This window comes from Orbicella franksi, chromosome 14 (genome assembly GCF_964199315.1).
Source record: "Orbicella franksi chromosome 14, jaOrbFran1.1, whole genome shotgun sequence".
NCBI classification, from domain to species: domain Eukaryota; kingdom Metazoa; phylum Cnidaria; class Anthozoa; order Scleractinia; family Merulinidae; genus Orbicella; species Orbicella franksi.
The window spans coordinates 1,709,582-1,724,887 of NC_138158.1; the positions used below are offsets into that span (position 1 = coordinate 1,709,582).

General features: G+C 44.0%; 1 long non-coding RNA gene across 1 annotated transcript; it reads left to right on the plus strand.

Annotated features, from left to right (window-relative positions):
• The first annotated feature begins 11,968 nt into the window (after positions 1 to 11,968).
• LOC145467823 (uncharacterized) lies at positions 11,969 to 14,188 on the plus strand. Its single transcript, XR_014042119.1, has 4 exons — positions 11,969 to 12,071; positions 12,772 to 12,874; positions 13,370 to 13,451; positions 14,093 to 14,188. It is a non-coding gene; the product is annotated as an uncharacterized LOC145467823 (long non-coding RNA).
• Positions 14,189 to 15,306: the final 1,118 nt, after the last annotated feature.

The following is a 15,306-nucleotide window of genomic DNA, read 5'->3' on the forward strand; positions in this document are numbered from 1 at the left end:
TCGGCTCGATTTGCCGGAACTTCGGGGATATTTTCCAGTCCTCGGGACACTAAACTAACTGCTGATGGCCTAAGTTTGCAGTGAAATGGACACAGCAAACCTTTTTGAGCGCTCCATTTCGACCTTCTGGGCTGAAATATAGCCCCACTTCACTTTAAGACACATACATTAGCCGAGACTGCCTTCCGCGCATCGTGATTTTCACCAACTTCGCCTCGATTTGCCGGAACTGGGGAGAATATTTTCCATTTCCGGGGACACTAAACTAACTCCTGATAGCCTCCCTTTCGAGCTCCTGCACCCAAATATAGCCCCACTTCACTTTAAGACTCCTACAACAGCTGAGACCGCCTTTCACGTATCGTGATTTTAAGCAACTTTGGCTCGATTTCTCTGAACTTGAGGGATATTTTCCACTCCCGGGGACTCTAAACTAACTCCTGATGCCATTGGTTTGTAGTGAAATGGACGCAGGAAAACTTTTTGAAGGCTCACTTTTGAGCTTCTGGGCCGAAATATAGCCCCACTTCACTTTAAGACTCATAGAGTAGCCGAGACCGCCTTACGCGCATCGTGATTTTGAACAACTTTGGATCGATTTGCCGGAACTTGGGGGATATTTTCCAGTCCCGGGAACTTTAAGGCAACTCCTGATGGCCTTAGTTTTCAGTGAAATAGACACAGGTAAAAGGAGCGCACGCTGGGTGTCGAGCTTCTAGGCCAAACTGTAGCCCCACTTCATTTTAAGACTAAAAGAGTAGCCGAGACCGCCTTACGCGCATCGTGATTTTGACCAACTTTGGCTTGATTTCCCGTGACTTTGGTGATATTTTCCAGTCCTAGGGACTCTAAACTAACTCCTGATGACCTTAGTTTTCAGTTAAATGGACACAGGCAAACGGAGCGGACGGTCGGTGTCGAGCTTGTAGGCCGAAATATACCCCACTTCATTTTAAGACTGAAAATGTAGCCGAGACCGCCTTCCGCGCATTGTGATTTTAGCAGCTATGGCTCGATTTGCCGGAAGTTGGGGAATATTTTCCAGTCGCGGGGACTCTAAACTAACTCCTGATGGCCTTAGCTCTCAGTGAAAATGGCACAGGTAGAAGGAGCGCACGCTGGTTGTCGAGCTTCTAGCCCGAAATACAGCCCCGCTTTATTTTAAGAATGAAAGAGTAGCCGAGACCGCCTTACGCACATCGTGATTTTGAGCAACTTTGGCTCGATTTGCCGAAACTTGGGGGATATTTTCCAGTCCCGGGGACCCTAAACTAACTCCTGATGGCCTTGGTTTGCAGTGAAATGGACATAGGAAAACGTTTTCATCGCTCACTTTCGAGAATCTGGGCCGAATTATAGCCCCATTTCACATTAAGACTCATAGAGTAGCCAAGACCGCCTTGGGCGCATCGTAATTTTGACCAACTTCGGCTCGATTTCCCGGAACCTGGGGGATATTTTCCGGTCCCGGGTACTCTAGACTCACTCCTGATGGGCTTGGTTTGCAGTGAAATGGACACAACAAAACTTTTTGAACGCTCACTTTCGAGCTTCTGGGCCGAAATATAGCCCCACTTCACTTAAAGACTCCTAGAGTAGCCGAGACCGCTTTTCGCACATCGTGATTTTCACCAACTTCGGCTCAATTTCCCTGAACTTGGGGGATATTTTCCACTTTCGGAACCTCTGAACTAACTCCTGATTGCCTTGGTTTGCAGTAAAATGGACACAGGAAACCTTTTTGAACGCTCACTTTCGTGCTTCTGGGCCGAAATATAGGCCCACCTCACCTTAAGACTCATAGAGTAGCCGAGACCGCCTTGCGCGTATCGTGATTTTGACCAACTTCGGGTCAATTTCCGGAACTTCGGGGATATTTTCTAGTCCCGGGGACTCTAAACTAACTCCTGATTTGCTTGGTTTGCAGTGAAATGGACACAGCAAAATTTTTTGAACGCTCCCTTTCGAGCTGCCAGGCCGAAATATAGCCCCAATTCACTTTAATTAGCCGAGACCGCCTTATGCGCATCGTGATATTGACCAAGTTCAGCTCGATTTCCCGGAACTTGAGAGATATTTTTCGGTCCTGGGGACTCCAAACTAACTCCTGATTGCCTTGGTTTGCAGTGAAATGGACACAGGAAAACTTTCTGAACGCTCCCTGTGGAGCTTCTGGGCCGAAATATAGCCCCACTTCACTTTAAGACTGAAAGAGTAGCCGAGACCGCCTTACGCACATCGTGATTTTGACCAACTACGGCTCGCTTTCCCGAAACTTGAGGGATATTTTCCAGGCCCGGGGACTCTAAACTAACTCCTGACTGCCTTGGTTTTCAGTGAAATGGACACAGAAAAACTTTTTGAACGCTCAGTTTCGAGCTTCTAGGCCGAAATATAGCCCCACTTCACTTTAAGACTGAAAGAGTAGCGGAGATCGCCCTACGCGCATTGTGATTTTGACCAACTTCGGCTCGATTTCCCGGAATTTTGGAGATATTTTCCAAACCCGAGAAATCTAAACTAACTCCTGATGGCCTTGGTTTGCAGTGAAATGGACACAGGTGAAACGACTGCACGCTCACTTTCGAGCTTCAAGGCCAAAATATAGCCCAACTTGACTTTAAGACTGAAAGAGTATTCGAGACCGCCTTACGCGCATCGTGATCTTCACCAACCTCGGCTCGATTTCCCTGAACTTGGAAGATATTTTCCAGGCCCGGGGACTCTCAACTAACTCCTGACTGCCTTGGTTTGCAGTGAAATGGACACACAAAAATTTTTTGAACGCTCCGTTTCGAGCTTCTGGGCCGAAATATAGCCCCACTTCACTTTAAGACTGAAAGAGTAGGCGACATTGCCTTACGCGCATTGTGATTTTCACCAACTTCGGCTCGATTTCCCGGAACTTTGGAGATATTTTCCAAACCCGGGAACTCTAAACTAACTCCTGATGGCCTTGGTTTGCAGTGAAATGGACAACTGTAAAACGATCGCACGGTCACTTTGGAGCTCCTAGGCCGAAATATAGCCCCACTTCACCTTAAGACTGAAAGAGTAGCCGAGACCGCCTTACGCGCATCGTCATTTTGACCAACTTCGGCTGGATTTCCCGGAGCTTGGGGCATATTTTCACTCCTGATGGCCTTGGTTTGCAGTGAAATGGGCACAGAAAAACCTTTTGAACGATTACTTTCGACCTTCTGGACCGAACTATAGCCCAACTTTACTTTAAAACTGAAAGAGTAGTTGACACCGCCTTACGCGGATCGTGATTTTGACCAACTTTGGCTCGATTTCCCAGAGCTTGGGGGAAATTTTCCAGTCCCGGGGACTCTAAGCTAACTCCTAATGGCCTTAGTTTTCACTGAAATGGACACAGGCAAAAGGAGCGCATGTTCGGTGTCGTTCTTCTAGTCCGAAATATAGGCCCACTTCATTTTAAGACTCAAAGAGTAGCCGAGACCGCCTGACGCGCATCCTGATTTTACGCAATTTTGGCTCGATTTGCCGAAACTTGGGAGATATTTTCCAGTCCCTGGGTCTCTAACCTAACTCCTGATGGGCTTAGTTTTCAGTGAAATGGACACAGGTAAAAGAAGCGCACGCTGCGTGTCGAGGTTCTAGGCCGAAATATAGCCCCACTTTATTTTAAGACTGAAAGAGTAGCCGAGACCGCCTTACGCGCACCGTGACTTTCAGCAACTTTGGCTCGAATTGCCGGAACTTGAGTAATATTTTCCAGTCCTGGGGACTCTAAACTAACTCCTGATGGGCTTAGTTTTCAGTGAAATGGACACAGGTAAAAGTAGCGCACGCTGGATTGCGAGGTTCTAGGCCGAAATATAGCCCCACTTCATTTTAAGACTCATAGAGTAGCCGAGACCGCCTTCTGCGCTTCGTAATTTTCACCAACTTCGGCTCGATTTCCCGGAGCTTGGGGGATATTTTCCAGTCCTGGGGACTCTAAACTAACTCCTTATGGCCTTGGTTTGCAGTCACATGGACACAGCAAAACTTTTTGAACGCTCCCTTTCGAGCTTCCTTGCCGAAATAAAGCCCCACTTAACTATAAGATTCATAGACTAGCCCAGAGCCCCTCGCGCGCATCGTGATTTGACCAACTTCGCCTCGATTTCCCGCAACTTGGGGTATATCTTCCAGTTCGCGGGTCTCTAAACTTACTCTTGATGGCCTTGGTTTGAAGTGAAATGGACACAGGAAAACGTTTTCAACGCTCAGTTTCGAGCTTCTGGACCGAAATATAGCCCGACTTTTTTCTACGACTCATAGAGTAGCCGAGACCGCCTTCCGCGCTCCGTGATTTTCGCCAACTACAGCTCAATTTTCCCTAACTTGGGGGATATTTTCCAGTCCCGGGGACTCTAATCTAACTCCTGATGGCCTTGGTTTGCAGTGAAATGGACACAGCAAAACTTTTTGAACGCTCGCTTTCGAGCTTCTGCGCCGAAATATAGCCCCACTTCACTTTAAGACTCCTAGAGTAGCCGAGACCGCCTTCTGCGCATCGTTATTTTGACAAACTTCGGCTCGATTTCCAGGACCTTGAGCGATATTTTGGAGTCCCGGGGACTTTAAATTAACTGCTCATTGCCTTGGTTTGCGATGAAATACACACAGCAAAACTTTTTTACGCTTACTTTCGAGCTTCTGGGCCGAAATATAGCCCCACTTCTTTTTAAGACTTATAGAGTAGCCGAGACCGCCTTGCGAGCATCGTGATTTTGACCAACTTCGGCTCGATTTCCCGGAATTTGGGGGATATTGTCCAGTCCCGGGAACTCTAAACTAACTCCTGGTGACCTTGGTTTGCAGTGAAATGGACACAGTAAAGCTTTTTGAACCCTCCCTTTGGAGCTTCTGGGCCGAAATATAGCCCCACTTCTCTTTAACACTCATAGAGCAGCCAGGACCTCCTTCCTCGCATCGTGGTTTTTTACCAACTAGGCCTCGATTTCCCGGATTTTGGGTTTTTTTTTTCCACTCCCGGGGACTCTAAACTACCTCCTGATGGCCTCAAGTTTTAGTGAAATGCTCACAGGTAAAAGGAGCGCACGCTCGGTGTCGAGTTTCTTGGCCGAAATATAGCCCCACTTCATTTTAAGACTGAAAAAGTAGCCGAGACCGTATTACGCGCATCATGATTTTCAGCAACTTTGGCTCGATTTACCGGAGCTTGGAGGATATTTTCCAGTCCCGGGGACTCTAAACTAGCAAATGAGTGCCTTGGTTTGTAGTGAAATTGACACAGCAAAACTTTTTTAACGCTCACTTTGGAGCTTCTGGGCCGAAATATAGCCCCACTTCACTTTAAGATTCATAGAGTATCCGAGACCGCCTTCCGCGCATCGTGATTTTGACCAACTTCGGCTCGATTTCCCGGAATTTGTTGGGTATTTTACAGTCCCGGGAACTCTAAACTTACTCCTGATTGCCTTGATTTGCAGTGAAATGGACACAGCAAAACTTTTTGAACGGTCTCTTTCGAGCTTCTAGGCCGAAATATAGCCCCGCTTCTTTTTAAGACTCACAGAGCAGCCGGGACCTCCTTCCGCGCATCGTGATTTTGACCAACTTCGGCTCGATTTCTCCGAACTTGGGGGTTATTTTCCAGTCCCGAGGACTCTAAACTAACTCTAGATGGCCTTAATTTTTAGTGAAATGGACACACGTAAAAGGAGCCCACTCTCGGTGTCGAGCTTCTTGGCCGAAATATAGCCCCACTTCATTTTAAGACTGAAAAAGTAGCCGAGACCGCCTTACGCATATCGTGATTTTCAGCAACTTTGCCTCGATTTGCGGGAACTTGGGGGATATTTTCCAGTCTCGGGGACTTTAAACTAACTCTTGATTGCCTTGGTTTGCAGTGAAATTGACACAGCAAAACTTTTTTAACGCTCACTTTCGAGCTTCTGGATCGAAATATAGCCCCACTTCACTTTAAGACTCCTAGAGTAGCCGAGACCGCCTTGCGCGCATCGTGGTTTTCACCAACTTGGTCTGGATTTCCCGGAATTAGGGCATATTATCCAGTCCCTGGGACTCTAAACAAACTCCTGATGGGCTTGGTTTGCAGTGAAATTGACACAGCAAACCTTTTTGAACGCTCCCTTGTGAGCTTCAAGGCCGAAATATAGCCCCACTTCTTTTTAAGACTCATAGAGCAGCCGGAACCTCCTTCCGCGCATCGTGATTTTGACCAACTTCGGCTCGATTTCCTAGAACTTGGGGGTTATTTTCCAGTCCCGGGGACTCTAAAGTAACTCCTGATGGCCTTAATATTTAGTGAAATGGACACAGGTAAAAGGAGCGCACGCTCGGTGTCAAGCTTCTTGGAAGAAATATAGCCCCACTTCATTTTAAGACTGAAAAAGTAGCCGAGACCACCTTACGCGCATCGTGATTTTCAGCAACTTTGGCTCGATTTGCCGGAACTTAAGGGATATTTTCCAGTCCCGGGGACTCTAAACTATCTCTTGATTGCCTTGGTTTGTAGTGAAATGGACACAGGAAAAGTTTTTGAACGCTCCCTTTCGACCTTCTGGGCTGAAATATAGCCCCACTTCACTTTAAGACTTCTGCCTTCTGTGCATCGTGATTTTGACCAATTTCGGCTCGATCTCCCAGAACTTGGGGGATATTTTCCAGTCCCGGGGACTCTAAACTAACTCCTGATTGCCTTGGCTTACAGTGAAAGAGACACTGGAAAACATTTTGAACGCTCCTTTTTGAGGTTTATGGCCAAAATATAGCCTCACTTCACGTTAAGACTGATAGAGTAGCCGAGACCGCTTTGCGCGCATCGTGATTTTGGCCCACTTCGGCTCGATTTCCCGAAACTTAAGGGATATTTTTCAGTCCCGGGAACTCTAAACTAACTCCTCATTGCCTTGGTTTGCACTGAAATGGACACAGCAAAACTTTTTGAACGCTCACTGTCGAGCGTCTTGGCCGACATATACTAAAACTTCACTTTAAGACTGAAAGACTAGCCAAAACCGCCTTGCGCGCATGGTGATTTTGCCCAACTTCGGCTCGATTTCCCGGAACTTGGGGGATATTTTTTAGTCCCGGGGACTCTAAACTAACTCCTGATGTCCTTAGTTCTCAGTGAAATGCACACAGCAAAACTTTTTGAACGCTCCTTTTCGAGCTTCTGGGCCGAAATTTAGCCCCACTTCACTTTAAGACTCCTAGAGTAGCCGAGACCGCCTTCTGCGCATCGTGATTTTCACCAACTTTCGCTTGATATGCGCGAACTCGGGTGATATTTTCCAGTCCCATGGACTCTAAAATAACTCTTGATTGCCTTAGATTTCAGTGAAATGTACACGGTGTCGAGCTTCTAGGCCAAAATATAGCCCTACTTTATTTTAACACAGAATTAGTAGCCTAGACCGCCTGACGCGCATCGTGATTTTCAGCAACTTTGGCTCGATTTGCCGGAACTTGGGGGATATTTTCCAGTCCCGCGGACTCTAAACTAAGTCGTAATGGCGTTAGTTTTCAGTGAAAGTGACACAGATAAAAGGAGCGCACGCTGGGTGTCGAGCTTCTAGGCCGAATTATAGCCCCACTTCATTTTAAGACTGAAAGAGTCGCCGAGACCGCCTTGCGCGCATCAAGATTTTGAGCAACTTTGGCTCCATTTGCCGGAAGTCGGGGGATATTTTCCCGTCCTGGGAACTTTAAACCAACTCCGGATGGTCTTAGTTTTCAGTAAAATAGACAAGTTACAAGGAGCGCACACTGGGTGTCGAGATTCTAGGCCAAACTATAGCCCCACCTCATTTTAAGACTGAAAGAGTAGCCGAGACCGCCTTACGCGCATCGTGATTTTGAGCAACTTTGGCTTGATTTGCCGTGACTTGGGAGATATTTTCCAGTCCCGGAGACTCTGAACTAATTCTTGATGGCCTAAGTTTTCACTGAAATGGACACAGGTAAAAGGAGCGCACGCTGGGTGTCGAGCTTCTAGACCGAAATATTGCCCCACTTCATTTCAAGACTAAAAGAGTAGCCGAGACCGCCTTACGCGCATCGTCATTTTGAGCAACTTTGGCCCGAATTGCCGGAACTTGAGGGACTTTTTCCAGTCCCGGGTACTCTAAACTATTTCCAGATGGCCTTAGTTTTCACTGAAATGGACACACGTAAAAGAAGCGCACACTGGGTGTCGAGCTTCTAGGTCCAAATACAGCCCCACCTCACTTTAAGACTCATAGAGTAGCCGTGCCGCCTTGGGCGCATCGTGATTTTCACCAAATTCAGCTCTATTTCCCGGAACTTGGGGAATATTTTCCAGTCCCGGGGACTCTAAACTAACTCCTAATTCCGTTTCCTTCTAAGATTTCCCTTTTGAACGATCACTCTTGCCAATTCAAATATTGACAAATGCATTGGCTGAAACCGAATGTCAGGTCTCATTAGAAATTTTAAATGTTGAGCTTAGGAACGTGTTGGAATTAACGAGCAGAACAAGACATCACGTCTTTATACGCACTAGACCCAGTTAAAAACAAGTCTCAGAAACGATATCAAAACTGCTAAATCCCAGTAGTTCGATATAACAGTTTTTATGTCAAACTACAGCGATTGAACAGTTTTTAAAACGTGTCTAAGTGCTTTTTTGTAAGTTCGTCTAGGTCTGTTCTCCTCGAATGTCAGGTTCAGTTGAGATACTGGTGACTCTCCTAGTATCTGATACAGCCCTGGCCTTTCCCTAGGCTGGGTTTCTAGCAACAACTTCCCTCTCAGGAGAGAACTAATGGTTCCAAGAAGGTAAAACCGGGAGGGCATTCAGAGAACCTATGTGGGGCAGTGCGGTGCGTTTGTTGAAGCTGCTACCGGCCTAATTCAGACCAAAACATGTGATTTCGGACGTGACTCTAAAATGGATACCTTATTTAAACTCTCTATATCTAAGGATAGGTACACGCTGTTAGAACCCTTTCCGTCACGTGATTTTTTCAGCCAATACTTCCCTCTGAGGAAAGGACTAATTGTTCCAAGTTGTAGCAGACAAACCCGGGGACTCCCCGAGATTAGGTGGGGATGTGCAGTGCGTTCCTTGAAACCCTTACCCTAATTCAGACCAGAGTATAGTGACTTTCGATTCCCTTTTTCAGACCTGGGGCCCTTTTCTCGAAAGCCCAGGAAACTCTGTTCCGACCCGTAAAGCCATAGCAAAATCTCGAACCTAACGATTACAGAGCTGTTTTATTCACATATTCTTAATATGAAGAGAGGTCCCCTTCATATAAGAAGTTTCAGGCGTATAAACTTCTCCGTTTTTAGATACACATGAACTAAAAATGGCTTTACGGGCCCTAAAACTGATACCCCTAAAACTGATACCCTATTTCAGCTCTCTATATCTGGACTTGTTCAACCAGGAATGCCTTCAACTGAGACTGCTTATATATGGTAGTTCCCTGAACTTGCGGCAAACAGAATAATTTTGAACAGTAAAATTTAGAATATAGGTAACTTATTTGAGTTTAGATCTATCGTCAATTGATTTACTCTTTTAAGCAACCTGCACGAAATTGTATCAGAGTTCTATGATCTTGATGTGGGCACTGTGGAGAGGATTGAGATAAGACCAAGAAGAGTCAAAAACAGCTTTTTCGGAAGTGATACCTGGAACCTTAACGAGGTAGGTAGGAAAAAGGTAAAGTCTGCATACGAGCCAAGTGGCCCATCAGGCCGGAGCTTATCCTGGTTTCAGCAGCATGAAGTGACCAGGAGTATTCCTAATCCCCCCTGGATGGGATGCTAGTCCATCGCAAGGTTCCGTGAGAGTAAAGTGTCTTGCCCAAGAACACAACACAATGTCCCCGGCCAGGGACAGAGGAACAGCAGTGTACGACTGCTTTTATTATTATTAAATTCCATTCCACACACGACATATAATACTTATTATAAAATACATTTAGTACAATGCATTGCTCAGTTATATATCATTACTTTGTTTCCATGCGTTTACTAATTTATGAATGACACATAAATTACCTACAATACATTACTTTCTCACTTACCTACCTACCTATCTACCTGCCTACTTACTTCATTTATGCTTGCTCGCTTACGTTTGCCACCGGTGGGCGAAAGACTGGTTTATATTGACAAACAAGCGGAAAAGATGCGCATGTTTAGACCTGGTATCTGCAGTAGGAGTAATACAATAAGTAGCTCTAAACTAGCCATTAATTTTGTGTCACTCAAATGCTCAGAACATGTCACTTAAAGAATATTTGGTGTGTTTTTGTATCAGGTAAAGGTTACAAAGGGAGACGAAACGCGAACTGCAGTGTTCAAGGAAACTATTCCAGTATGGCCCTCCGACATCCGCTGGTATTCTGGTACGTCCTGACGCCAAAACAACAGCTGGAAAATATTATTTGTTCTAGAAATCTAATGCCCATGTGTACTCTTAAAACTAGACCTTATTCAAGCTAAAACCTTCCAATGCACCCATAGTAGTCTAATTGGTAAGTAATTGGTTTGGTTCTGGTTTTAGGACACTCAATTGAAAACCACTCTATGCCCTATGTTTCCTAGTACCGTATGATAATTTTCTGAACTCTATTATTAGTATAGGAAATCGTATGAAAGCGAGTGCAATTAAGGACTACACCACGAGTAATAGTTAAAAAATTGTAAGACTGCTCATTCCTCGCTTATTTATTATACGCCTACCCGCTATGCATTGTATTGGATTTACTTTTAAGTGTGATTATGCATTTGATATATTTTATCCACTTTAACTGGTAGGTTACTTAGATACTAGTTAGTTACACATGACCCCTCGAGCATGTAATGCTTTTAATCTTATCGTATTTAAATAAAGGATTTTACTAACTTACTAACCTCCTCCCCCGAAAGTTGACGCTCACGCGTTCAGCCGTCTCTTCTCGCGGAGGAACGTAGACCAGACTCGAGAGAGCGGCGGAAATCGAGCCTTCATCAGAGAAGGCAGAATAATTCTCCTATTCATGCTCTCTTGACCGCACTGAGTAATAGTAGTGGCATATGGCCATTATGATATTAAAGTGTAACACAAACAGCTTTATGAAGTCAATTTAATAAACTTATTTCGTATTTTGCTTTTCAGCTAGAGCCTGGCTTAATCCATACGGTAAGTAGAATGAGAATGACGCAAAAAAGTATAAATAAATTTAAATATGATGAAAGAAATTAGTGAGATAAAGTTAAGAAACCATTCTAATGAAGGTATTTAGAGCTACTTAGAAGCCGCTGCGTTCAGAACCACTGTGTTTTGGCCTTGGACCTGAAATTCTCAATCGAAAGCTTTCAATCGTCAACGGCTTAAAACTGTATATATTGTATTAACTTCGGTGATTTACAAGGATTTCCGGCCCTGAGAAAAGCCGAAATTGAACACGTGTGTAAACCTACGATAATTTAACTGTAATGATATCAATGACGTGATGTTTGATATCAAGGCATGCTCGACCCTTTCACTGTACTTAAATTTGTTGGTGTTGATCGAAACATCTTCAGATGTTCCTCGAAAGTCTTCTGCAGTTTCAGTAATCTTCGGAAATTTTCGGAAAATGTCTTCGGAAACGTGCGTGGGCTTAGGAATCATTTGGAGAAAATTTTCGGAAACTGGTCGGAAATCTTCTAAAAATCGTCAAAAACGTCGTTATTTTTACGTTTATATAATAAACAAAGTAATACATGGTTGCTTGTAGATATGGAATTTCTATTCTCGTGTTCAACTTTATGTCTCACGAGTGAGTGCAGCTCTCTCGTGAGATATCGAGGTGAACACTCGAAGTTCCATGTCTACGATTACCCATGCATATATGTACGTTTCATTCTAGAAAAAATGCATGTGGAGCCTGTCTTATTTCATTGCATGCTCCTTTCATGTTGATTCTGTTTATTTCAACAGTTTCCTACCCGGTCAAAGTTTACGGATCGGACACAGAGACTAAAAGTATTTTGTCAATGGCTGTTGTGATTGAAGGAGAAGATGGCAAAGAAACTAAATTCAAATACTTGACCAACAAAGCAACAGAGAGGTATGAAATGTTCATCATGTCTTCAGCCGAAATGGCGGGCCCCGGTCGGGGGGCTGGAGGGGGGGGGGGGGCTGGTATAGCTTAGCATGTTGAATAAATTGATCAATGTTTATCCTGGCAGCTGGGAGCACAATACGTTTGGAATCAGAGAGAACTGATACCTTTTATAGGTGAAGAAGGGGGAGACGGCATGGCGGAGTGGTTAGGGCGCTCTGACCACTAAGCTGGATTTGTTTTTCAGTAGACCCTAGTTCAACTCTTCGGCAACGCTTGTAAATAGCCAAGTGTTCTGCCTCCTTCCAGTTGGGATTTTCAACTATGTTATGTTCATTTGCATTATTTGTTTCATCATTTGGTTTCTTTGGCCCTGAAAAGCACCATCGGGGAAGTAGTCAATTAATTAATTTCTCTCTTTATTTATTTATTTATTTATTTATTTATTTATTTATTATCTATTTATTGATGTAAAAAGAATTCCAGCAGCGCCCACAAAATGCGATTCTGGTCCTCTTTCTCGTCCCCCGTGCCTCCGTTTCTTTTGTTCATGTGGTCGGCAATTTTAAAACGAGTAGCACTGGGATCGAGAACTGGGACTACCGATGATAGCTCTCGTCAAATTTATCTCCCGTACGGTTACAGGGAGGAAAAATCTATAAAAATCGGTTCTTATCGCCAATTTTCTCTTGTTTACTCCCTTTAGTAACCAACTCGTCATCAAAGGCAGTTTCAGGGATATTAACGTGGGTATTATGGAATGGATTCGGGTAAGAACAGCGACAAGAGTTGATTGGACTCTTAAAGAGGTACAGTGATATTTCCGGTAAAAGTATCTTTAGAGACGTAGTTCAAAAAGTTCAGGCACTGGCACTTGAAGTAATTTGCCCCTACAAAGGTTGCTTAGAGCGGTTTTCAATTGTGTGTTGTAAAACCAAAACCGATGACATCCCTCTGACCAACCATGAAGGAGGTAGCCAGTCCAATTAACCAATCAACACTCGAAGCAAATGCATGAAGTCGGCCCGAAGCGTGGGAAAATCTGCGCGAACGAGTTATACAGGCCTGCAAATGATCCCGGAACTGCAAATCATCCCCAAATTGTACCGCAAAAGATCCCCCGGACCAGAAATTGTCGCTTCGCTATTTTAAGCCAACTACTCATTTAGCGTGGTAATTTAAAACCAAAGAAAATGGCCCGCTGCATGATCTACTAGCACTAAACTGAAACTTTTCTCTTGCCTCTACCCAGTTTTACTGATTCCAAGGGTCGCCGAGTAATATTTGTTTTGCTTGTGTATCAGGCAAAGGTTACAAAGGGAAAGGAGACAGCAACTGCAGTGTTCAATGAAAAGAGTACCGCATTTAATCTAAATAATTATCGAGGTAGGTCAGATCAGCTGACTTGAAACTAGTCAAAATAGTATTTCCTTTTTGTTTTTGTTGTCACAAGTGTTTTAGCTCTCGTAAGCTTGTAATACTCTTTTCCTTGTTAGCAGCTGTTATTGTTTTGAGGCTAGGGGCATTGTTTCTGTTGTTTTGTCTATTGTCCTCTCAAAGGGTATCAAGCCATTCGTACGAGACCTTGCGAGAGCTACCACCCGACCCCCTTGTTGTTGGCTCCCTAGACTCAAGTTGTTATGGGAACACGCTTCACTTTTCGAATACAGCCAATTTGGGTTTAAATTTTCCTAGCTAGCGGTCTGAATTATACCATGAAAGTATTGATCAAAAAAAATTATGACACCACTTCGAAGATAGAATTGATATTCCTACTTAATTCAAGTCCTATTTTTTTCTTTTGATTTCCACTGTGTATTGGTTTCGCGTTTTTCATCTATCTGTAGGAAAGTTGGTGGCCAAAGATTAATTTTATAACATTAACTGAGTAAATAAAGCAGTATCGGAGTAATAAGAGTTTCAAGGAAAGTTGGCTGTATAATGCTGTAAGCTGATTAAAGTTCGAACTAATAGAGACAGTTATTGATTATCAGTTAAATAAAATGATTTTGCATTTTGTTTTGCAGCTAGGGCACAGGCGTCTAGCCCACCGTCTGGGTCATAACGGTCAGCGGAATGGGAACGGAGCACAAAAAGCATGCGCATAATCTGCAATGAGAGGAAACGAGTGAAAAAAAAAAATAAAAGATTTATGATTGAAGTTTCTTTTACGACTTATTCAAGTCCAGTTCTTAAGTTTCACGGATTCCCAGACGGTTACAGTGAAATCGTTATTTCTCAGTGGGTTTGAAACTTGCTCGGTATAAGAAGGGACTTTAGATATCTTGAGCGCTTACCATCTGTGTAGAAAACCAGCAAACAAAATGAGAAGGGATGAGTGTGTACCATTTGACAACATTTGAAAACCTTCCATTGGAAAGGACATTCTCGACTCCAGAGCTACTCTCTTTTGCGCATGCCTGATGGCTTCGTGTCTTATATACCTAGTCCAGAACGCGAAGGTCTGGGGCGGGAATGGTGGAAAGGACTGTTTCCATTTCCCAGTTTCCCACCGAAACGACTGCGTATTTCCCGGCGGGCTGAAGTTGTCTTCCAATTCACTACAGAATCTCCTGCTGCCAATTCCCCCGCTAGAAGTACACTACCAATTTGTTTCCCTTTTTGATTTTATACAACTGCTGCAATCACTAGCTTTCTAACCCCACACGCAACCGGAAAATATCATTTGCGCACATGCAGAACTAAACAACACAAATGTAATATGGTTTACGTATCAAGACTTACTTAGAAGCACGCATAACTATGGATTTTCACACGGTAATAACTTTTTAGGAATGCTTTCGCTATTTTCCAAACAATATAACATTGAATGCTTTTCGAACGCATATTTCATCTCTTGGTATTAGAACCCTGTCTCTTAAACATTGGATGGAAATATAATCCCTAACATGTGAGTCATGGCTCGTAAACGTAGTGCCAACTTGCCACGACGTCTAATATTTGGGTCCAATAACTTGTTATGTAGTGCCTTGGTAGTTTTTGGCTGATATCAAAAGATACCACAGTCGCCAAAACCTTCATCTCTCGCTAATAGAATCACGTCTCTTTCACGGGTCGAAAAAGAGTATGATGTCAAACTTCGGATAGGTATTACTTATATTCCACCATCTTGAAACTAGATTCAACCTTTGGGATCTAATGTCTTTTACTGTAGGACCTTGCCAACAGTAGTCCATCTTGATATTCAGCCCGAAAAAAGGACCAAGGTACAACACAAAAC